The following is a 23,455-nucleotide window of genomic DNA, read 5'->3' on the forward strand; positions in this document are numbered from 1 at the left end:
GTGCTCTGTGCGCCGTGCTCTGGGCTCCTAGCACCTGTCACTCTCGGCGTGTACCGTGCGGCGCATCCCCACACCGTGCAGTGCAGTTTCACATTCGACGTATGCTCTGCCTGCACGAACCCGGATCGGGTGTACGATTGCGCCGTGCTGCACCGGCGGCCCAGTTAGACCTGGCAACATTCTCAACAGCTCGTGCACGACTGCACCAGGCTGCACGGTTCGTGCATGATCAAAGCGTGCTCCGTGCGGCACGCGCAAAGTGTACGCTTGCACCGTGCTGTCCGCCTTCTAATTGAGGTTTCCAGTGCAGTCCGGCTCCGTATGAGCTTAAGCCGACCTCTGCGGATAACTCTGCGCGAGCCTGCGCGTGCAGTGCAGCGCTGAAGGAGCTTACTTCGTGCTGCACGGCTCCGGGGTATGCCCGCGCCGCCTGTCTGTTGTTGGTTATATTACGTATGCACTTGCACCTGCTGCGTGGTTTCTGCACGGGACCACGCAACGCCACCCGCACGCCGCACGAGACGCCGCCTTGCTGCGTGGCGCAAAGGAAGCTCGTGGGTCCTGTTGCCCGGCTCCAGTTAGTCTATGCTAGCCATTTGCAGATTCGATGGCACGCATTTCTTCGACCATGGAAGGTTAAAAGGCTGAGTTGATCTTGGAGTTGTGCACGCAGCTGCTGTTCAAGGAGGTTCACACAAGCATTGTTTTAGTCAGTCTCCCTTGTCTTTTCAATGGGTCTCATATCTGTATCTGGGGTGAAGCGCCTAGAGGCGACTTGTTTCCCAGTGAGCACCCTATTCAGAAAGACATCATAGCAGATATGACCTTACCTCGTCGCCCTGCTGTGTTCAGCATGCGGCCCGTGGTTGTCTTTTTAGGGAGCACGCGGGTTTAGCGGGGCATTGCCAACATGTAAACCAGCCGTGCACACCTCGCCGTGTTGACATGCCGCCGCAATACGCAGATCGCCGCACACCGTGGGGCTGTCACTCAGCCCACCCTCTCCCGCACCCACGCGATCCCGCGGGGGAGGTAGGGTGCGCTTGGTGCAGTGTGGCGGGGGTGGGCGCTGCATACGCAGGACGTGTGCTCTTCCATAGCGCCCCAAGCCTGGGGTTCCCCGAGCCCGTGAGCTACGCCGTGCGTAAAGCAACCCTACCCGGAATGCTCTGGCCTGCTGCTTCGTCCTCCCCCCGCGCGAGAGATAGCTCAGCTGTCCGATGCGTGTGCTTGGGCGATCTGGTGTGGGCAGCACGGGAGGGGTCTGGGTGGAGGGAATTTTTTTTTTTTTTTTTTTTTTTTATTTGATTTGTTTTAGCTGAATTCAATCAACTTTTCAAATTTACATATTTATACAATTAATAAAATGAAATGTTGCAAATAAATAAATACATGGTTCATTATTTGATACAAAATTCGCATTGGTACAAAATATAAAAAAGAACATGCGAGCGATTTAAAATCACATATATACATTGAATTTCAAATAATCACATGTTTATATAAAATCTTCTCGATGCGAACCCATAATGATTTCATTCTCCCATGTTATGGCAAAATAGAATTAGATACATTGTGTAAAATTTAGTCATACCAGTTTAGAGATGTATTTCTGTTTGTAAAATGGTTTCCAGGAAATGTACCATTGATTTCATGATTGAAAATCTAGGACTGTTTACTAGGATACTCCATATCTCCTTTTCATCTCGGTCCACATACAGATTTATAAGTTCGGTAAATTGTTTTGATCGTAAAGATTTTAAGTGAGGACATGTCACTATCAGATGTTGCAGTGTTTCTATGGTGGTACCAGATTTACAATAACGACAATAAATCTGTTCAACATCTATCATTTTTCGTCTCGCCAGAACTTCTCTTGTTGGCCATAAGTTCAGTCTTACACGTAAGAACTGATTTCTAATTTTAGCCGAAGGACACCTCCGAAGATAGCTAGTCATTTGTCCCAGACAGTTAGAGCGAAAGATGTTTATATTGAAATCTTTATACCTTGCACAATTTTCGTAGTTATGAATCCACGCCCATTGGTAGTATCTTGTTTTGGCTCTAGTTGGGTTCTCTATTAGATTCTGTAGAGAGATGTTAGCTTCCAATAGAGTGTTCAAAACTAGATTACGCCATTTATCGGGGAAGTACTGATTTGATGAGATTAGATAGTTAGCAACTGTGCTTAATATGTTATTATTAGACACTCCAAGTAGGCATTTGCGAAAAAAAGCACACATGCTCCATTTGACCCTACTGTTTATTGATTTGATACCTAGTTCGAGTCGAAGGAGCGGCATAGGGACGCAATTTGGCAAATGGAGCACCTTTCTCCAAAAGGTCGCCTCCATTTTATTCCACATCTGATCATTGGTATATAACTTGGATTCAGCACCGTATGTAAGTATAGGACATACTTTTTGTTCATAAAATAACAATAAATGATTTAAAGAAAATTTACCATACTTATAAACTAAAATTTTTGCCTGAGATACAAGAGATATGAGTTTGGTTTGTAATTTTTTTGAGTGGAATTGATCATTCACGCTATTTTGAACGAAGATACCCAGGTACTTATATTCTACAACTGTGTCCATCAGTTTTTGCTGCAAGTACCATGCAAAGTTTTGTAGTTTGCGTTTTCCCAGGGACCTGCAGATCATAATTTGCGATTTCTCAGTATTTATTGATAGATGATTCTCCAGAGCATATTTGGATAGCGCAGATAGCAAATTCTGTAAACCCACAGGAGTTTGAGAAATTAGCACTAAATCATCAGCGTAAAGTAACCACGGGATGCGCTGTCCACCTATCTCGGGTGCATCTGAAAGTATTTGACGAAAGGAGTTACCCATATCAAGAATAAACAAATTAAATAGAAACGATGCCAAGATGCAACCTTGTTTTAGTCCAAGCGAAGTGGCAAAAGCTGCAGAAAGAAGACCCCCAATGGAGAGTCTTACACGCATGGAGGTGTCAGTATGTAGCTGAATGATTATTGCTAACAAGGAGGTAGGACATCCCAGAGTCTTTAATTTATGAAACAGCAATTTACGACTTATAGAATCAAACGCTGATTTAAAATCAATAAAAGCAAAATATAAGGTTTGTTTCCTAATTGCATATTTAGATTTGAGCATGTTTAGCATTATAATGTTTGGAAGTGTACCCAAACCGCTAACAAAACCCGATTGCAGGGGATCAATTTTGGAATCTCGAAATGCCCACTCCTTCAACTGCTTCAAAATAATTCGAGAAAATATCTTCCCAGGCACATCAAGGAGCGAGATAGGGCGGTAGCTTGCTGGTTTAGTCCGCTCGCCCTTTTTATAAATCGGAACAACAATTGACTGTTTCCAGGACAAGGGAATATTCTGTGTTGCATTAATGGTTTCAAATACCATGTACAGAATGTCGGCCCAGATTTCCGGGAAACATTTGAGTTGTTTATTCGAAAGGCCATCTGGGCCAGGAGCTCCCGAGTTACTCGCTTGCGATATGCATAGAAGGATATCATCTCTATCGAACATGATATGAAAAGGTGAAAGCGGACCCGGGCTAGCTATGCCCGATTGATCCGATGGAGCAGCAAAAGCAGTGGAGTAATATTGGATCCACTCATCCTCCATGACATCATTCATTTGAATGGCCACTTGGTGCCCAGATGTAGCTTGGTTTATGATGTTCCAAGTTTGCGCGGAGTTTTTAGTGGCCAAAGCTTTTAGCATGTTAAACCCATCGCTTTGGTAAAGTTTGGCTCTTTTACCTCTTATCCAATTTGTATATTTAGTTTTAATTGTAGTTAGGGCATGGTTGCGCAATGACGGGGGAAGCTTAGCAATGCTTCTTTTATCAGCTCTGAATTTGGCTTTTCTCATTCTTATTTCATGATCATGAATGTGAAGGTGAGGAGTCTGCTTGTGCTTATGTATAGTTGAACCTCGCTGAAAGAGTTGCATCAGATCATAATATATTAAGTCACTATATCCAGAGACTCCATTTCTAGCTTTTAACTCGGCTTGATAACAATTTCTAAGTGCTGTCAGGGACGACTCAGACCACGTCAATTTATTCCTTGTGGAATTTATGTTACAGATGCCCGGAATATATGCAGGCAATGATTGGTTTGTATTTAGAGTAGAAGACCAAATCATATTTAACATGTTATGATCACTAGCATCTGTTTGAAGGATTTGGAAAGCTGTGATCTTATTTAGCATACGGGTTGTGGTATACATGAAATCTATAATTCCCGTGGACCCATTCCGATGCCAAGTGGGTCTCGGAGGGACATCCTGTGGCAAAGTTCCATTCAGCACAAGCAGACTCCTGGACCTCACAAAAGACGACCACTTATCAAGTCGTTCTCTTTCGGAGGTACGTGGAGGACCCAAACCTGGTGTGGGCAGCACGGGAGGGGTCTGGGTGGAGGGAATTTTTTTACAATTCCACGAATGCCCATGTATCTTTTAGCGCTTTTACCTCAATGTGCTCGATTCGCCGCGCTGTTCATAAGAAACGGCTACTCTTAGCACTTGAAAGAACGAAGGGCCGAGTCGACAGAGCCAGGGTTCGAACCCGTGACCTTTAGCAACGAGCAGACATTTCGAATACCAGGTGTGCAAGTATGCGCATGGCAGGAGATCTGAGGAGGAAATGGGCCGCGCAGACGCTGCAGCCCCAGTGCCCTCTTTTTATCACAGCTGCTACTTTGTACCGGCATGCCGACCAATGGCGTTCCTTTGCTCGCACGGGAAGCATGAACGGCCGAGGAAGCGGCGGAGAGTCGTCTCTGTAGATTACAACCCGTTGACAGCAGCAGGCGCTCAACCCGCTGCGCTGTCTTTCCTCCCACGTGGGCCTGCTCTGCCTGCAGTTTATTAGCACGGGCCCATGCTGCGGTTTCCTTTGTGGGGTCTGGCTGAGCCCCGGGGAGTCCTGCCCTCGCTAATGTGCGGGTTGGTGAACGTGCGTGCTAAGGCCAAGGAAGTTGCCCCCCTCCCACTTTTTGATAAAAAAAAGTAAGCATAGAAATTATGTCAGGAAATGCCGGAATCCCAGCACCAGTTTGGTGCCTGGAAAGACATCGCGCAGGTCAGAGAGCAGAGGAGCAGCGCGGGCACGTGTGGGCTCCACTGAGTGGGTTTCAAGGGCGAAACCCAGTTTTCTGGTGCCAACGAGGGCCTCTTTGCAGCTCTATACACGTGGTACCCTTTGTAGTCAGACGAGAAGAGAGATTTCATCGATGCACCGACAGTGGGGATTTTTTATAGAATAAGCCTTAACGCGCTCTGTGAAGAGACGGTCATATACGAGGCGCTAATATGATAATATATGATAGCTCAGCAGGTTAAGCGCTAGCTGCTGTGATGTGTGTCTCTGTGTGTGTGCGATCTTCTGGTCTCACATGTGAATCTGACCGGGCAAACTCGGCATATCATCTTTCCGGAGCAGTTACATGAGTAGCAATCCCGGGTAAATAACAATTGTCCGTACAAAGTGTTCTGTGTAAATTGCCGATTTTACTAGTATTGACACTAGACTCTTAGTTGTGACCCGTGGACTGATGGCAGCTGTCTGCAGCTGCCACTTTAACCCACATGTCTACCTCGAACAATACAGTACATAGTGGAGATGAAGAATAGTGCCCGTGTGCAGAGTCCACAGAACATGCTGAGCTATCCATTGGTACTTACACACTCTATGCTGCCATGACCCCAGCATTTCATCACAGCCAGGATGATGAAAGGCGGTTTTGTTTCTTTATGAGTCTGGAGCTTGTGAAAAGTACGTTAGTACTTTAAAAGGCCAGCAGCACAATTAAGCACGTTAACCTAACAGCCCCATTTAATTTAGTAACATGTAACAAGGTAAGGTGATGGGTGCGGGGAGGGATTGGGGGGGGGCACGAGGGAGGCTACTTGCTCTCCCTAAATGCTGCTTTGCCCCCTTATTTGATGCTCTCCCACTATCCCCATGAAGGACACTTGTCAGCACTATGTAAATTGCTCCTATCACACTTTTACCATCTCTTTGCTCACACTGCCCTTTCAGCTGGCTTGTAGAGGACACCCCAGGAATAACCGGGCCCTGAATATTACTGGGATGGGGCTCATCTATGTGAAAGGTGGGGTCCCCACAAGCGGGGCACACAGTTATATGCACTGCTTACAAGTTACCATCTGGGAACACATGGACATTTTCAAAGAGTTAAAACTCAAGGCCGCCGGTTATTTTTTAATCTGTTTGTCATGTGAAAGTTCCCATACATACCCTACCATTTAAGTGCCCCTGCCTTTTAGTATTGTATTGCATTTACATATTTCTAAAAATTGATATTGGCTGGTCAAGCTGCTCATTGCATAGTCAAATTGTCCATTATTATGACGGCAGTTGGTGGGCGACTGGTCTGTGGGGTCGTGGGTGCCAAGGGCAGAACCCACACCCTGAACATGAGCAAACAACCAGCCCAATCCCTCCCCCAACCGAACAGTGCATTTTAAATCACATTTTTGTTTTTTTTTATATACGGAATTGCACAAGTAATACGATTTACAAGACTCTTTGATAACACCTCAGCAACAGCCACTAAACCCTCTGAGCTACGCAGGTCGTTTCCTGCTTTAGAACGTACCAACATTGGGTGTGGCCCCTGTATTGTGTTCACATTTACTGGATTACCGTGAACAGTGCAGTGCACATCCGCGAGTTTAAAGCCAACAGCATGTCATCTGCCGCCGCACTAGTACTGCACACAGCTTCATACTGCTAACGTCTGTTGGGTGGGTGGGCGTTTGCCGGGGGGCGAGATTCCAGCCCCCACTGCCAAAGAGCTGAGCGGGGCAGATGCCCCCGTTCCGCCCCTGTGCTCCGCGCCTCGCTACGGTTAAAACGGACACACATAATGATGGGCGGGTCAGATGGCGAGTGGCTTTGGGTGAACTGTTTTAAGCACTGGCTGGACACTTTGGAACCGTCATGTTGGACCCACGCAATGTGTGTTTGGCTGAGGTCCAATTCAGGGTAACCTTGAATTGCCCGATGAAGAGGAAGAGTGCGGGCAACTGCAGAGCAGACTGTTAAGGCATTGTCTTATGTGTTTGCCAATTCCTTGTTTAAAGCTACAGCAACACAAGATGGCATGTGTTCAATGATAACACACGTTGTAAACCACTCTGTATGACCAATGCCCTTTGAAGGATTTTGTGTGTGTATGGGGGGGGGGTCAACCCTCGAACAGTTAACCTTTTCAGGGTGTACATTAACTTGAAGCAAACCTTGTATTTTCATGAACCTCCTCTGCACTTGAATACTGTCACGTTTTAAGGGCTACACACAGCTTGTTAAAAGATAGGTTTTCTGAAACTAGCTTGGTGTGTTGGCCATTTTTCGTTTGCGCAGCCACCCCATCTCCCGTGTTTCATTGTGGGGTGGTCCGAGCGGTGATTAGCTGGTTGTCTTGGGGATGGATGAATCGTGAGTGGGTGTTGGGGTGGGGGAGTGGGGGGTAGTGTAGAAGAAAAAAGGGCATGGCCAGAAAGTACTATCGGAAAGCGCGCGTGTTTGCATCGTTCTTGGTCTCTGAAAGACAGAGGGGCTTGGACAGAGTGGCCAGTGCCCCGCATTGGGGAAACCATGGAGCTCGGACTGGCACGGGGAAATAATCCGGGCACCCAGGGTGACGTGACACATGCGTGATATCCAAGGCTGCCATACGCATCAGAAATAACACAAACGGAAAGGAGTTTGGGGCCCTTTCTTCTGTGCTACTCACTGCACCCAGCACTTACCAGGAAGAAAGTACACCAGGGCGCTAATGCACCCAAGGGCACAGGCTCAAGGACATGAGGGGCAGGAGGAAAAGAATAAAGGGAGAGGGGGTGGGTACACCATGGTGTGAATGGCCATAGGCGCCAGCCGGACTGAGGGGCAACACGCCCACGGAAATATGCAGAGCCTCAGGGTATGGATGGGTAATGAAAAGAAGGAACTGGGAGAGGGAAGCCAGTCTTTCATGCTGAACTGGGAGAGGGCAGCCAGTCTTTCATGCTGAACTGGGACAGGGTAGCCAGTCCTTCATGGTGAACTGGGACAGGGAAGCCAGTCCTTCATGATGAACTGGGAGAGGGAGCCAGTCCTTCATGCTGAACTGGGAGAGGGCAGCCAGTCCATCATGCTGAACTGGGACAGGGAAGCCAGTCATTCATGCTGAACTGGGAGAGGAAAGCCACTCCTTCATGCTGAACTGGGAGAGGGAAGCCAGTCCTTCATACTGAACTGGGAGAGGGCAGCCAGTCCTTCATGCTGAACTGGGACAGGGTAGCCAGTCCTTCATGGTGAACTGGGACAGGGAAGCCAGTCCTTCATGATGAACTGGGAGAGGGAAGCCAGTCCTTCATGCTGAACTGGGAGAGGGCAGCCAGTCCATCATGCTGAATTGGGACAGGGAAGCCAGTCATTCATGCTGAACTGGGAGAGGAAAGCCACTCCTTCATGCTGAACTGGGAGAGGGAAGCCAGCCCTTCAAAGTAAACTGGGAGAGGGAAGCTAGTCCTTCATGCTGAACTAGGAGAGGGCAACCAGTCCTTCGTGGTGAACTGGGAGAGGGAAGCCAGTCCTTCGTGGTGAACTGGGAGAGGGAAGCCAGTCCTTCATGCTGAACTGGGAGAGGGCAGCCAATCCTTCGTGGTGAACTGGGAAAGAGAATCCAGTCCTTCGTGGTGAACTGGGAGAGGGAAGCCAGTCCTTCATGGTGAATTGGGAGACGGAAGCCAGTCCTTCACGGTACTCCCAACGGAGCACCACCAGTCTTCCAGCGAACGCAGGAGCCTTTTTCTTTTCCCAATCCCACCCACCCAGAAGGAAGGAGTGGGGGAGAAGAAGAAGGAAAGCAGGGCAACAAACGTGGCCCAGGAAGTCATGGGAAGAAAATGGCGCCAGAGCCCAGATAGACGCCCCCTGCACCATATGCCCAAAAGATAACATTGTTTACCACGTGTGATTTTGATAAAAACATTTACCAAAATATGCTTTATAATTATGTATTATGTATGGTGCAATAAAAACCACAGTTTTTTATTGCCAACACCAATACAATGTCTCAGCCATCATTGAGTAACACGAAGCAGGGATGAGGGGTCAGCTGGCTCTGGGTTCCACACATTATGGCAATTCTATGTAGGGTTCCCCTGACATGGGGTAGCTCTGTCCCAGACCTTCCATCCTGTCAAGTGTACTGGCCTGCCCGGAAATCTCCATGTGTCACCCTAGGTCAATCTGCCTGTGGGAATATCGTGAAGGGGGATGGGGTGAGGGAGTTTGCCAAGGAGAATTGGCTAGCCTATAGGTTCAGTCACCCCGGGGCTCCCGAACAGACAGCAGAGCTGAGACGCTCTAACCCGACAAGTGACTGACTTCCCACCAGCCCTCCCAACCTTTTCGAGGCACAGTGTCCTGTTAGAAAATATCCAGGTCATCCTATAGAGGGGCCTGCTCATGGTACGAGTTCAGCAAAGGGCCCCCGGGCAACTCTGGGTGATGCAGTTACACTAGAAAGGATGGTAAGGAGGGTGTTCTGGGTGAAGAAGGCAGGGTGAATACTGGGAGAGGCGGTTCGTGGCCTGGTGAATCCAGGGGCAGGGCAGAATGAGGAGGGTTCTTCTTGAGGGGTGACCCTGATGTCTGTAACAAGAGTCATGGGTGTGGGCCAGGGGAGCGAGTACACATGCACACACCAAAGGGCTGATTCATGGAATTTTATCAGCGAAAAAGAGGGTATTTGCACGCGCAACTGTGCGCAAATCCGCCTTTGTCAATTCATGGAACCAAATGCGTGGTACTTTACCTGGACTTGCGTGGAGTTTGAGCTGGCTCAGCATGTCTGTGCGAGCCGTCGAGGGCCTTGCGCAAGACTCGGACACAGCATGGGCGTGGTCTGCGTAGAGAGCTGGGAAGGGAGTAGAACACCAAAAATGTGGAAGAACTTGCGAAAAAGTGGGCATTCTGAGGGTTTGCCTGCTGGCAGTCCCTTGCTTGCCCACTATTGTGCGGCATGAGATGTATTCATGGATTCGATCGAGCAACGTCTCGTCTGGGACATGGCCAAGCAAGTCCTTTATACGATCCTCCACCCACAAGCAGACAGAAGTACACTTGCGCGTAGGATTATCAGCGCGCTGGTGGGCTCGCATGTCGGATTTCGGAGTGCGTGTACTCAATTGGGATTCCGATGTAACATAGGGGTGCGCGTAAGCAGTGTAGAGGGTGCAGAAACGTTTTACATGGGTTCCCACGCAGTTTTCCCGAGTTATTGCGGAGTTACGATTTTTTTATACGCATGTTGTCGGGGTGCCAGATACAGTTACTGGGGGCACCGCGCAGGTTCCCTGAGTCGCAGGCTTGCTTATGGGGGACGCCATGCACTGCTTGAAGGGTGCATATATTCGCAACTGGGGGTTCATGCTTTGCGTGTGGGCGTGTCAGGGGCGTTCTGGGCACGGCTTGCGGATACAATACTTTGCACTGTCATTTCCATGAATACGGGTGGCACGCATTTTCTGTCTGCACGCAGGCTCGCACAGTGTCCTTCTTGGCGCATAACGCCTGCAGGATTTCTGCGCCCATTTCCATGAATTAACCCCTCAATTGCTGACTGCCCAAAGGGGGGCATCGGCTATATCGTTTTTTTTAGCACAGCACTGTAGTAGTCTGCTGGTGATCTAGAGCCCAGCGCGCTGAAACACACAATATCAATCAATCTCTCCCTTTCCCTATCTCTCTCTCTCTCTTTCCTTCTCCCCCACCCACACTCTCTCGGATTCCACGGGCCTGTTTAGCTGTACATCTCGCGAGCTCCCACCCTTCTCCTCTACCTGCCTTCACTCTCTCGGATTCCACGGGCCTGTTTAGCTGCACATCCCGGGAACGTCTCGCTCTGCCCCGGCCGCTCACACTCCTCGCAGAGCTCGTGGCCGGACCCAGAGTCCGCAGTATCCACGTGGGCCCTGCTCTCTTCCGAGTCTCTGGGAATTTTTAACTGACGTCGCTAGAACGGGGGAAGGAGGGGATTAGTGCATGGCCATGAACAGCGGGAGGGGTTGCTGGGTAACTGGGGGCGGGGACAAGGGCCACGACTTGAGAGGGAACGTCTCTGGCTGAAGGGCGCAGGTGCGGGCTGTCAGGGCTATGCTTTGCTCAGACGCAGTCATAGCTCAGTGGGTCGAGTGCCTGCTGCACTGATCCACGTGTAACTATGCACAGTTGTCACCATAGCCCTGCAGGGTGAGCGTTGTAGAATTGTGCACTTCCTGGGAGGAATACATTGCGTGACTGTAACACACCACAAGTTAACCAATAATTTCAGTAAAAATAAACACATGTGTGTAATCTGTAGGCAGGGGAAAGACACTGGTAGTATTAACTGGCCATTAATAGTAGCAGGTGCTCAATTGTGCAAGTACCTGGGCATCTTATAGTGCCTAGCAAATGCCTAATACTTGTACACAGACCAACACTGGTTGCTTTGAAAATGTTCGTTTTTAACAGGGCTTTAGTGAAGGGCACACATAGTGCTTCTAAATCAAGTTGCTGAAGGCACACCTGGTTTAGACATTTTTATTACACCAGTAGCGTGTTTACTGCTCCAATTAAGTCATTTACTCACAGAAGACTGCCATGAAAAAAACACTAGCAGGCACTTTGTGCACACAGTTTGTTTGAAAGGCTTGATAAAGCAAACTCAAAGAGTTCCCATGAGGAGGTGTTTTGGGCGGGGAAGGGCAGGCAAGAACTGCGTTGGAATGGCCATAGGGTTTAGCATGTCCGTGGCAGCCAATTGGTGGACAAATAACCAAACAAAACCTGCAGGCTGTGTGTCCATCCTCATATGTCATTCCTAGCTACCTGTACGCTGATGCAATAGTTTCGGCTAACATGTGGCTATGCAACTTGTAGCCTAAACTAAAAAGGCATACCCTCTTCATTTAAAGCCATATGCATTGCCTTTACCAGTGCTGTACATTTGCCCTTGAAGTGCATTCTAAATGCTCCGGATTTAGGGCCGGATTCTTGTAATTTTTCGCACGATTCAAAGTGACCTTGCAGTGCCGAAAAGTGACTTTGCACAGCCGACACAACGCCTAATTCATGGAACTGTGCAAAGTGTATTTTTGCAATGCAAAGTCAGTGCAAAGTCATTTTGTACTGCAAAAATGACTTTGTACTGACTTTGCCCTGCAGAAAAATACTTTGCACAGTTCCACAAATAAGGGTTTGTGTCAGCAGTGCAAAGTCACTTTTTGGCAGTGCAAAGCCACTTTGTATCCTGCAAAAAAGTCCACGAATCGGCCCGTGATGTCAACCAGATTTCAGAGCCCCGTGATTCCTGTAAAGCAGTATTTGTGTATTACTTTGCATTTGCATACCCATGATTCCTTGTTCTCTGGATTTGCACTGTTGTTTAGTTCATGTAAATCATGTTATGTTTTCATATAGTATGTATGACGAAGGCTGAATGTATAGGAATCAGTGGATCGAGAACGTTGTGGCATACAATGGGGTCACCCTAAATTTGAAAGGTTTCAGAAGTAATGCTCGATATGCATGGAGCAATGGCCCTTCCATCAGTAATGCTTGCATGTTCAGGCCAACACACTTGCAATTGCTTTATTGAATGTGATGCTATACAGGGTTCTTGCTTCTAGCAGCTGTGTAAAGCATCATTTACAGGATCCACTTATGGGGACAGAAGTGGTTTTCTTGGAGGGCAGAAGATGCATTTAAAGCCAGCACAATGAGTGGTCCAAAAGTGTTGTTTAAGAACAAACATTTGAAATTTTAAAGTGTCATGATTGATGTTATTGATCTATTTTTAACACCAGAATGCATATTACATTTCAATGAAAACATAATGTTCTGACAACGATGTGCAACGTTTTATGGGAACATAGTAAACACATTACCTGATGGAGGTTCTCAAGAGTACCTGAAGGCCAGTGGCAAACAGATCATCCATCTTTTTGACATGCACCCCCCCCCCAAGTCTAGAATCTACCTCTGGGAAGTTGAGATTTAAAAGCTCGCAATGTGCTTGTGCCCACTGGCAGAACACAGTCAGCTTGGGGGAGCATTGGGCCATCTTAAGCTGCAGACTTAGTACAGAGAGGGGCCAATTAAGTGACAGCAACCTGCCTCCACCCACCGTTCAGCCTGTGCGTCTTGGGCCTGACTAACACATGTATTTATTTATTTGAATTTGTAAAGCGCACAAACAGCCCGCAAACATCGAGGATCTGGAGCAGAGGTTAAGAATGCTTACTTGAGGGTTACAGTGAAGCCGCCCTAGAAAAATATTTGAAAACATTTCAGTAGTTACATGTTACAGTGCGTTGCAGGTAGGTTTTGAGAACTCAAACAAAGAGGTTAGTCTTGATGGCTTTGCGGAATACAGTGTGGGATTCAATGGCTCTGAGGTGCGGAGGGAGCGCACATGTTAATTCAAGCCCCCCAGGGATTTAGGAGACGCTCAGATCCATTGGCAGGATAGGTTATAGGCAAAGGTAAACACGACTGAGGAAGAACCCAATACAGGAAGAATGGCTCCTACACATGTGTGTGTACTATGTTTCATAATGAACCCAAGAGCTCTGAATATACTCTGTGTCCAAGATCAGACGGTTGCGATGCAGTAACTATCTTTATTTCCATGGCTCATGGCTTTCATTCCCTCATGAGACTCAATGACTCAGGAAGCATTGCTTGCCCACGATCACAAGCTACATTTTAATTAAACCATCCAATCGCAGCCCGGATTGATGTGCCGATTGCTTCCTTCCCTACTCCTGGAACACAAGAACTCAGAATGTGCTGTTCACCAAAGACCACACGGTGATACTGCACTGAATCCATTGACTTCCATGTGATGATTGCCATGATGTTCTCTCCATGGATGATCTATAATGAGTGTAGATGTCCCAATACAGATGCGTTTCCTTTCTCCAAACGAAACACAATAGCCAAGGGCCTATAGTGTTCACCCAGCATCCTTAGGTGCACATCGACACACCCCTGTGCCACCAAGTACTGAGTGCTTCCCTTTCGTCCCCGTGAATACTGCCATGTGCCCAAGATCACAAGGCTCTACCTACTTGATATAGTTCATGATAACGCACCTATTCCAACAGCAAATTAACACCCGCCTTTGTGCTTCAAATGCAAAACTAAATGGCACCTTTTGTTGTAAAGATCATTTGTGGAAATCTGCGGAATACGTTTCTCTTGTGCAGTTTAGCTATTACTAAAACAGACCGTGTTTATATTGCTTTGGTTTCATCACTCACATTTGAATTACATTGAAATACAACTTAACCAATGCCATTTTCAATGTCATCAATGTGACATGCAATTCCAAAAATGCAACATCAGAGTTGACCTATAAAGTGTTCGAATGCTTTTAGTATGTAAGGATGTGTCTGACGACCCTTTAAGCCAAACACGTGCATTATTATGGATTTTTTTAATATAAGAACTTTGAAGGAAATATTGTGTATTTTTTGGTTCGCTGAGTTTTGTTCTCTTCCAAGAATGAACATTAACACATAGAGAAAAAATATAATTCAACCTGTTTTAATTCCGGCCTTGCTGTGTTTATTCTCAAATGTTTAGAGAACAAACGACGCAAGAACAAGAAGCAAAATACATTTAAATAGACTTGCATGTTAGCCTGCATTTCAGGGGTTGACTGTAAAGCTCCAGTACTTGGCGGGTTCTACACCTTGCCACGTAGGACTGCATTTAGCCCGCGTACACTATGTAATACATCAATCTATTAAACCGTCTGGCAAAAACGCCAATTCTTAAGCGAACCAGTTCTCCAGTAATATATGCTGATATTCATTTACTTTCATTTATCATTAGATAGCACATCTCAAGAAGGTTAAAACGCAGAGTGAACATATTGCTCGTTAGTGTAATGCAACAATGCATTCTCCATAATGTCTCATTCCATGCTGCAGCTCAACATTGTCACACTCAAGGAAAGCACGCACTGAATCGAAGAAGCATTATCAACGAGCATAACGTTGTTAAGCAGGACTTGCCATTTGAAGGTGGGTCCCGTGAAAATAGTGCTCTAAGTAAAATGCGATGGCCCGATGAAAGGCAGTGGCTGTTTCACAGAACAGCTGATTATTATGGATTGGTAGCCTCGTTATAATATTCTGGCTCCCAGTGGATGCAAGTATTACATTTAAAACCCTCTGCATTGTCCACAAAGCTTTTTGGGGCCTGGGTCCAAAATACCTTCAGCTATCCCTCTGCAAATACCTCCCCTCTCGAGCTCTTCGCTCCTCTACCTCTAACTCCCTCAGTGTCAGAGTCATTTTTCAAAGAAACAAGCTGTGGGTAGATCTCAATCTTCGGCTGGGGCCTCCCTCTGGAACAGCCTCCCTGCCACTCTGAAACTTGAGGAGAGCCATCTGCGGTTCCAGAAGCACCTCAAGACCTTCCTCTTTGCATCTGCCTTCGCTCCCCCCCTCCCCTGCTGATCTGCTCTCTCTTGGCACTGTGCACCTGGCCACCCTCTGTCCCCTGGGCCCAGGGACCTGCTCACCCTGCCACCCTCCTGCACTGCCTCCCAGCCACTCCTTGCACTGGGGACTATATCTGTACCCACACAGACCCCCATACCCCCATATTCTTCTTTTATGCACTTATCAGATTTACCCGTTCTACTGCCGTAAACACAGCACTTGCCACTTGCTGGCTGCACTTCCCCTGTTTATTGCTCCACTATCTATTTTATTTTTATTTATTATTATTTATCTGCTTATCCTCTGCTCCGCACTTTCCACTCTCCCCTTCCATGCACTTTTACCGTTTCCCTTTCTCATGCACTTCCACGTTCTCAATGCCACTGGGCCTAGTAAGATCGTTGTTTGTTCTCCCCTGTTCCCCTCCCTTGCCTTGTCGCGCTCTGAAACACTTGTGTACGAGCGCGATACAAATAAAATATCATATCATATCATTCTGTAACCACCCTGAAATGCAGCAAAAAAGATGAAAAAAAAATGAAAATACAAAGAAGTGCTTAAAAACAACAGTTGGCAAATTTCTCTCACATCTACAGTGGCTTCTACAAAATGCCCCACCCTATAAGAGAGCTTTCACCATGAAATACACTTTCTGTATCATGGGCCAGCAGATTGACACCAGGGTCCTGTATATAAGGCATCAAAGGTTCTGGTAGAGCTCAAGTCTTCTATAGCCAAACCTAAACAATACCAACGTCTTCAAAAAGGTTACTCAGAATTCTCCCCCTGCCATGTATCTGGACAGTCTGCATATGAATATATACACCCCTTAGATTGTGCAGATTTTCAGGTGAGGCTCTTTAATTAAAGAATAGATCCCGAGGAGGGGGGCATTACTGGTATCAGTTACAAGCTTGAGTGAAGCAAGGGCTTTAATGTAAGCCCCAAGGCATTACCAGACCAGTAATACCCCTCGTCAAGGGTTATATTGATATTTGTATCACAGCACATTATACCAGCATACTAACAATTTATTTTTCTCGAGTTGAGAAACGTTGCGTAAACCGTTTCTCAATTCGAGAAAAGAAATGCAAAAAAACATGGCCGCCATGGATCGTGGAGAAGGGACTTCCTGTAGTCCCTTCTCCGTTTTAATGGAAGCTACATGTGCGGCAGAGATACAACAGGAATAGTACTGTTCAAGACACCAGCGAGAGACAGAGCTAAGTAGGATGGGGTAGCCAGGGGAGTGGATATGTGGACATTTGTGGTGGGTTGGGGGGGTAGAAGTTGCGGGAGACAAGCACACTCACCTTTATTCCCAACGAGGGAGGATGGTGGCCTCCTGCTCTGAGAAGGCCTGAAGCAGGATCTTTCCCGGTGCGGTAAAGACCCTGTTCACAGCCTCCTCATTGGCTGGGAAGCTGCCATACCCCCCTAGCCAGGTACTAATCTGCATTAAAGACCAGAACCGAACAGCTGGACATGACAACCCCCGTCCCCAGAGGTTCTAGGAACAGTGTTATACAGCAAACTTTACATTACAGATGATGCATTGGGAGATTCTAAAACATAACTGGCCTGTGCATTTTTTTCACGAAATAAGATAACGGTACTGCTTTTAATCTTCAAATACAATGGATTGAACAATCTACTTTGCTGTTTGGTTGGTTATGATCCAGCTGATGCTTATATATTATAGGATTGTAAGAGCCAGGGCAGATTTCAGGGAGTAAATATTTTACTGGTAGTTAAACCCAGGACAGGACAGTGGTATATTTACACATCTGCATTTATTTTATTAGCAGGGGGCAGTAGTCTTCTGGAAATAGGAAGGTGGAGCGTAGTGCATATGATTAGGAGGAGCTTTAGAGAAGAGGCCTGATAGGGCTTGGGACAGTATGTGAGCAATTGGACCATCCGCACAGTGGGTGTGCACTAGCCTGGGCTTTTTTGAAATGTTATATGAAATTGAATGATGGTAGATCAAATTCTGGAAAATGTGTGGGGCTAATCTGCACACATTTTACTATGCTCACCACACAACATACATATAGACCTGTATACTATGTGTGTACGCAGTCTACAGGCATAGTCCTCCTTTCACATTAGGTGAATTGTACACCCAGGAGTACATCAAGGCATTTCAAAAGGGAAGGGCAAAACCTTCCTCCTGCCATGGCCAGCCTAATTAAATAACAAAGGTTCCAAAGATTTCCCCTATCCTTTGTTAGGCCTGCTGGTGGCGGATACACATACTCATGAGAGTTAATTTAGGCAGGCCCATGAGAGGCATATGCACTGTGTCAAACTGAAGCCAGCTCCTGCCTCTCAGTATCATGGGCAGTGACCTGCCATGCCTGATACATGTTTTTACAGTAGGCAACCCCCACAGGGGGACCCCATTCAGTGGTTAGGCATATGTGATATGATGGAGACAGAAAGTCTGTTCTCATCACAGAAAAAAAGGGAGGTCTGCTGCTTTAATCGGGAACCACATAGAGCTCAATTACTTAGAGAGACCCTTTGATCTATGACAGGAAGATGGGTGGGACATAGTATTACATGTTTTTACCCCTTTTCCATTTCTGTTTTAAATGGTTATGACCTCACGCATACAGGAGATTATCGGTGGTGACAAAGGATTAGTTCATTAAGGTAGGCTTAGACTACACCAATCACTGGTGTCCATTTGGATTTAAAAGAGGGTCAGGCCCTCTTTTGTCAGATCATCTGAAGACATTGGACACTGGCTGAAGGTACAGTCGACCTTACAGGTTCCACCAGTAAAGGAAGGCCAGGATTTCCAAAGAGGGAAGCACAATCCCTCCCCTAAACATCTCCCAGCTAACAGAGGGAGATAATGAATCCAGATGACCATCAAGCAGCTCTAGAAATGGTACTCAACCCGCACATAGCATGCCCTGCTAATCTCTGCAAGCAAGCTTTCTAGGTGGGAAGTGCCACAGAGTCTCTAAACCATACCAAGGACAAGGCCATTGCCTGCAACACTCTCATCTGCTTTTGGCCGTCCACCTTAAAGGGTGACATGAGCCCAGTGAAGAAGCTAGGAGGAGTGCATCAACAAGCAACTTTTTCAAAAAAGGAATTTGTTTTCGAGCCAGTTGAGCCCCTCGAGGTGCAACCGACTGCACTCCTGACTGTTGTCATGACGCAGCTGCTAACGTCGTCTGTGACGCCTCGACCAGTGTTCAGACCCACTAACCAGCACTCAGACAACGATTCCTGACCCTGAGCCACTGTGGAGGCCAGCCTGCAGCCGTCTGTCCAGCCTCACTCGCCAAACTGCCTGCCACTTCATACCTGCAGCTGTCTCCAGTCCTGAAATCTGTTGCAGAATCTGCAAAGCACCCTGAAACTGAATCTCTATCAAGCACCAAGAACGTCTACACAAGCACAAGGTACAATGTGGATCTGTCCGCCTGGTCCTTCTCTGAAGGCCCCTCAAGACATTTTACGACCCACTGATGCCTTTGTGCTGAAACCAATTATCCTTGCAATTCATTTCTTTACTGATTACCCTTCTTTCAGTATCCAGAGTGCATCCCTTTTCCTTCTTGAAACTGTCTGTCCTCTGTGTTCCTTTACAGGGTGGGTTGTATTTTGTAGTGTGCTAGACCTATCTGTTGTAATAATAATAAAGTAGATATTTGTATGCAACCTTGACTGGATAGTCCCTTTTATCATTGGGTAATAATAGTATTTTCGCTGTGTTGCAACTAACAAACGACTCACGACCTTGTGGAAATAAGCCTGCTGTTCCGTCCATATTACCAAAGTTGGACAAGGAGGTTTATAATTTGCTTATTATTCCAATCCCTAAAGTTCCCTTCTGCAGGTCTAGAGGTGTGGTTTTGATTGATGGTTTAGAAACCGCTATTCATGCCTCAACTACTGGTGCCTCAGAAGTTGATTCGTCACACTGTAACTCATGCTAAGTTTGTATAGTTTTAGCCAGACCCAAGACCAACAATGCGATCCAGTTTTTCAGCCTTTATTGTCACGAAAATGGATGGAATGCAAATGGTATTCGAGTCAGCGACACAACGGCTCAAATCAGGTTGAAAGTTCATGAGCAGTTGCTCCGGGTTACCTGCAGCAGCTCGAAAATGACTCGAAGCGGCTGAGGCCAGAAACCGATCCCAGAGCCGACTCCTGTATTGCTGGGAGAACCCGCCCAGGGCTGCCACGGATAAGGGGAGTCCTTGTTCTGCCCTTCCAAACCAGGAAAGTTGCCAGAGATGACCTGACAGGCCTGTAACCTTGAATGAGCAGAAATTCCAGTGTTCAGGCTGCAGGTAGGCCCTGTCCACTCACCATTTCACCCCAAATGTCTCTCTGCGATGGCTGGCAGAAGGATGTTCATCCCTTCTGGAAGCCTTTATTGTCACATCTACACCAGATGACCTTGGGTAGACTATACCACCCTAGAGGCCCAGGTGCAATCCTCCTTCTGAACTCCAAAGGTTGTTCAATTAGGCGAGAGGAGGGACAGACCACTAATATAGTCACTCTGCCTCCGCTGATTGGTCTTTTTAAAGCCTTATGTAAGTTTCCAATCCTGTCTACTGTGATTAGTGTCTTTTTCAGGTACTGTCAATCCCAGAGTGTTTTGTCTGCAGGAAATGGGAAGGGGGACATGAAGCATGAGTACCCTAAGAGATCCCAAGAGGATGAGATCCTTCACTGGACTTTGTCATTTATCCTGGCTAATATAAATCTACCCTGGCTGTTGGAACTTTGAGGTCCATAGGGTGGTTTGTAGGCATGTACGTGTAACTGTCTTGCTGCCAAACTACAGATCAGCCACATAGGGGTGTCTGTAGACAGGTTCAGCAGAGGCACATGTTTGGACTATACTTTTCAGAATGGAGCATTATGGAAGTGAGTCGGATTAGCAGAACTCACTTGCAGAGGCAGAATTACCAGTGTCATTTTTGGTTACAAAAAAACAACAAAGCTCAGGGTAGTCCACCCTCACAGATGGCATTCGGTTACATGTCCATAGCTGTTAAGTTCCAGAGGGAAGGGAAGTGGCTGATTTCGCCCTGTTCTGTAGTGCTAAGTGGAGGGCACGTTTGTGAAGGAGTGCAGATAGAGTGAGTCATATCCATAGACATATTTTAACACTAGTCTGAGGACTTTGTACAAGTCCTTAATGTGAAGTGAAAGAGTAAACAGTCCCTGCAATGGGAAGAAGAGAATAAGTATCATCTGAATATTTCTTGAAAAGGTTATGAATGGTGGATTAGCTAAGAATTTTCTCAGGCGTTGTGTTTGTTTTAAAAGATTGGACAACTATGTGGGAGTTGCAAAATTAAGGAAGATGTTGGTGTTTTCCACATACAAGTGATTGGTTAAAGCAAATTACAAAATATCTACCAGGGTGAAGGATGTAGCAAGAGAAGATGAGGGAGCTGGATCTGAACAGTGGCAGCGAAAGTGCACCTGGGCATGGGCTATCAAAGTGATGTCCCAGTATGCCAGGGTTGGGATCTGGTTGACGCACACTGAAGGTTGTCAGATCAGACGTGCAGGGCCAGCTTGGAGTAGAAATGATTGATTACCTTTGGGTGTTGCCCATAGTTGCACCTTTGGAGACTTGGACCAGACACAGGTACCAGTAGGGGACACTGCGTGGGGGGACTAGTGACTCTTAGTGGGGACACAAATGACTAGTCTGTAAACAGTGGTCTCACAAATATGGTCAGCCTTGCTTTATACATGCCTATTACACACAAATATCTCTCGTCAACAGGCGCTCAGCAACCCTGTTGGGTGCATTTAAAGGCCCCAAACAGAAGTCCCTTTCACATGAATGGCAGGATTTTAAACACTGAAACTAAAACGGCCTGGCCTTTATTTTGGATTTTCAAGTAAAATTAAAGAGCCATGTGGAAAGTGGCCTACTTGTCATTAGCAATGTAAAAGCAGCATTTTAATTTACAAAAGAAGGAGGAATCAAAGATCCCTGTCACATGGACAACGGGAATTTTAAACATTGAAAACAAAAACGGCCTGCACATGTGTGTGCAAATAAAAACAGTTTGAAAAGTAAAAGTGAAAAAAAAATATATATTTCACTGCTCACATAAAAATGTCAGGAAAACAAAACATGATGTGTGGGTTGACAAATAGCATTGTATATTATGTTTCACCAACAGAACTCCAGTGACATTTGAAGAGCCACTTTGTCTTCATGGAAAATGTCAGCCCAAGGCAGACCCTTTTGCTGGCTGTGGGCAAAACGGTTTATAGTGATAATGTCGAAAAAAAAATGTCGACTTACAAAAATGTCGAAAAAAAATGTCGAAAACAATAATGTCAAAAACCTATACATATAATGAAAAGAGTCAATTATTAGAAAAAAACATGTCGAAAAAAAATGTCATTTAGCACTATCAATAAATACATAAACAAGAAGAGTATCATTTACTAGGGGGCGCCCCCCCGCCCCCCTCACCAAACAACCCCCTGCCACCCCCCACCCCCCACCACCCTCTCACCCCTCATACTCAACACATTTTAATTATATATATTTATTTATTGTTTGTCGAAAAATTCAAAAAAATGTAGAAAAAATTCAACATTATTGGTTTTCGACATTATTGTTTTCTAAAAAAAAAAATCGACATTTTGACTTTCGACATTATTGCATTCTACATTATGACTGACCACCGGGAAAAACTTCACAAAGGAAAACTCCCACTCTCAGCCTGGTTGTCACATTTCCCCTCTAATGGCCAATCACAATAGAAATGTCTGGCTAAAGGCGTAGACATTCAGTGTTCTCCAGAACTGCAGGCTCTGAAAGCATGGACTTCAAGAACAGTCACCCTTGGCTGGAGCACAACTAATATGTGTGAAAATGGGGGCACCCACTACAAAGAGTAAGCTTCCAACACAAGAAAACTGATAAAGGCACAGGCTGACCGAGGCAAAACAAATGTCCTGAAGGCAGGAGGCAGGACCATTTGTCCCACATGAAGATTCACAATTTATTTAAAAGGACTATTATCATTTAGGCCTTTTTCTCAGTCATCATAAGACAGATTAATTTCATCTATGTACCATTTCTATGTCATTTCCAGACAATTTTGGGGATATAAAATTCATCCACGTTCGTCTCATGGCACTGTAGTGGCTAAGATGTGTTTCTGGCTGATCTGAACATGTTCCAAATGTGAGAGTTGGTCAGCAGGTGGGAAATGAAATTAGGGATATGCTTACTAACTTACATATTCATGACTATTGTACCTTTTATGGAAAAGGCAGAAATGTGCCACATGGCCATGCTACATCGTACGGATTAGGTGGTCGGCTTATCTAATTCTCTATGACTAGCAGAATCAGAAAAAAATGTTTAGGATGGCAGTTGCTAATAAAACTATGAAGTTGTGAAACTCGTTTTTGCCAAAAAGTTGAAAGGAGAACAAAGGGGCGATTACAAATGGGAATTGCCATATGTGGCTCCAGATCCCTAAACCAATCCTGACTTGGAGGCTGGGTTTAGAGGAGAGGGAAGGGTAACTGTCCAATCCTAGTGGCAGGGACTAGTGCAGGGAACTTCCCCAAGATTTTAAAATGGGTGGTGTCATTGCTACAATATAAGGGGTACGGCACTAGGACAGGGGACAGAGAAAAAGGAGAAAGACAGGAGGAAAGAAAGTAGAAACAGACCACCAGGAAGGCTGCTGAAACCTACCATCTGACAGCTGTAAGGAGACACCATAGGAGATTGCTGAGAGTGCATCTGAATGGAGCTCTGTATCTCTATGAAGGCCTAAAAGCTGACTGGGTCCTATGGTGGAGAGTGGGAGGCCATCCTTGAGAGTGGAGTGACCAGACCCCTGCCCTATCTTTCAAGAGTGTCCTGAGATGAAGCTGGTTTCTGCCTTCCCTGA

At 46.3% G+C, this 23,455-nt stretch overlaps 1 protein-coding gene across 1 annotated transcript in view; it reads left to right on the top strand.

The window, feature by feature from the left end:
- The window catches only part of ZNF385D (zinc finger protein 385D), a 694,135-nt gene that overhangs the window by 1,752 nt on the left and 668,928 nt on the right, over positions 1-23,455 (top strand). The gene's annotated exons all lie outside the window — the stretch shown is intronic.

Source organism: Ambystoma mexicanum, chromosome 2q, assembly GCF_040938575.1.
Source record: "Ambystoma mexicanum isolate Mex_15411 chromosome 2q, UKY_AmexF1_1, whole genome shotgun sequence".
Lineage (NCBI taxonomy): Eukaryota > Metazoa > Chordata > Amphibia > Caudata > Ambystomatidae > Ambystoma > Ambystoma mexicanum.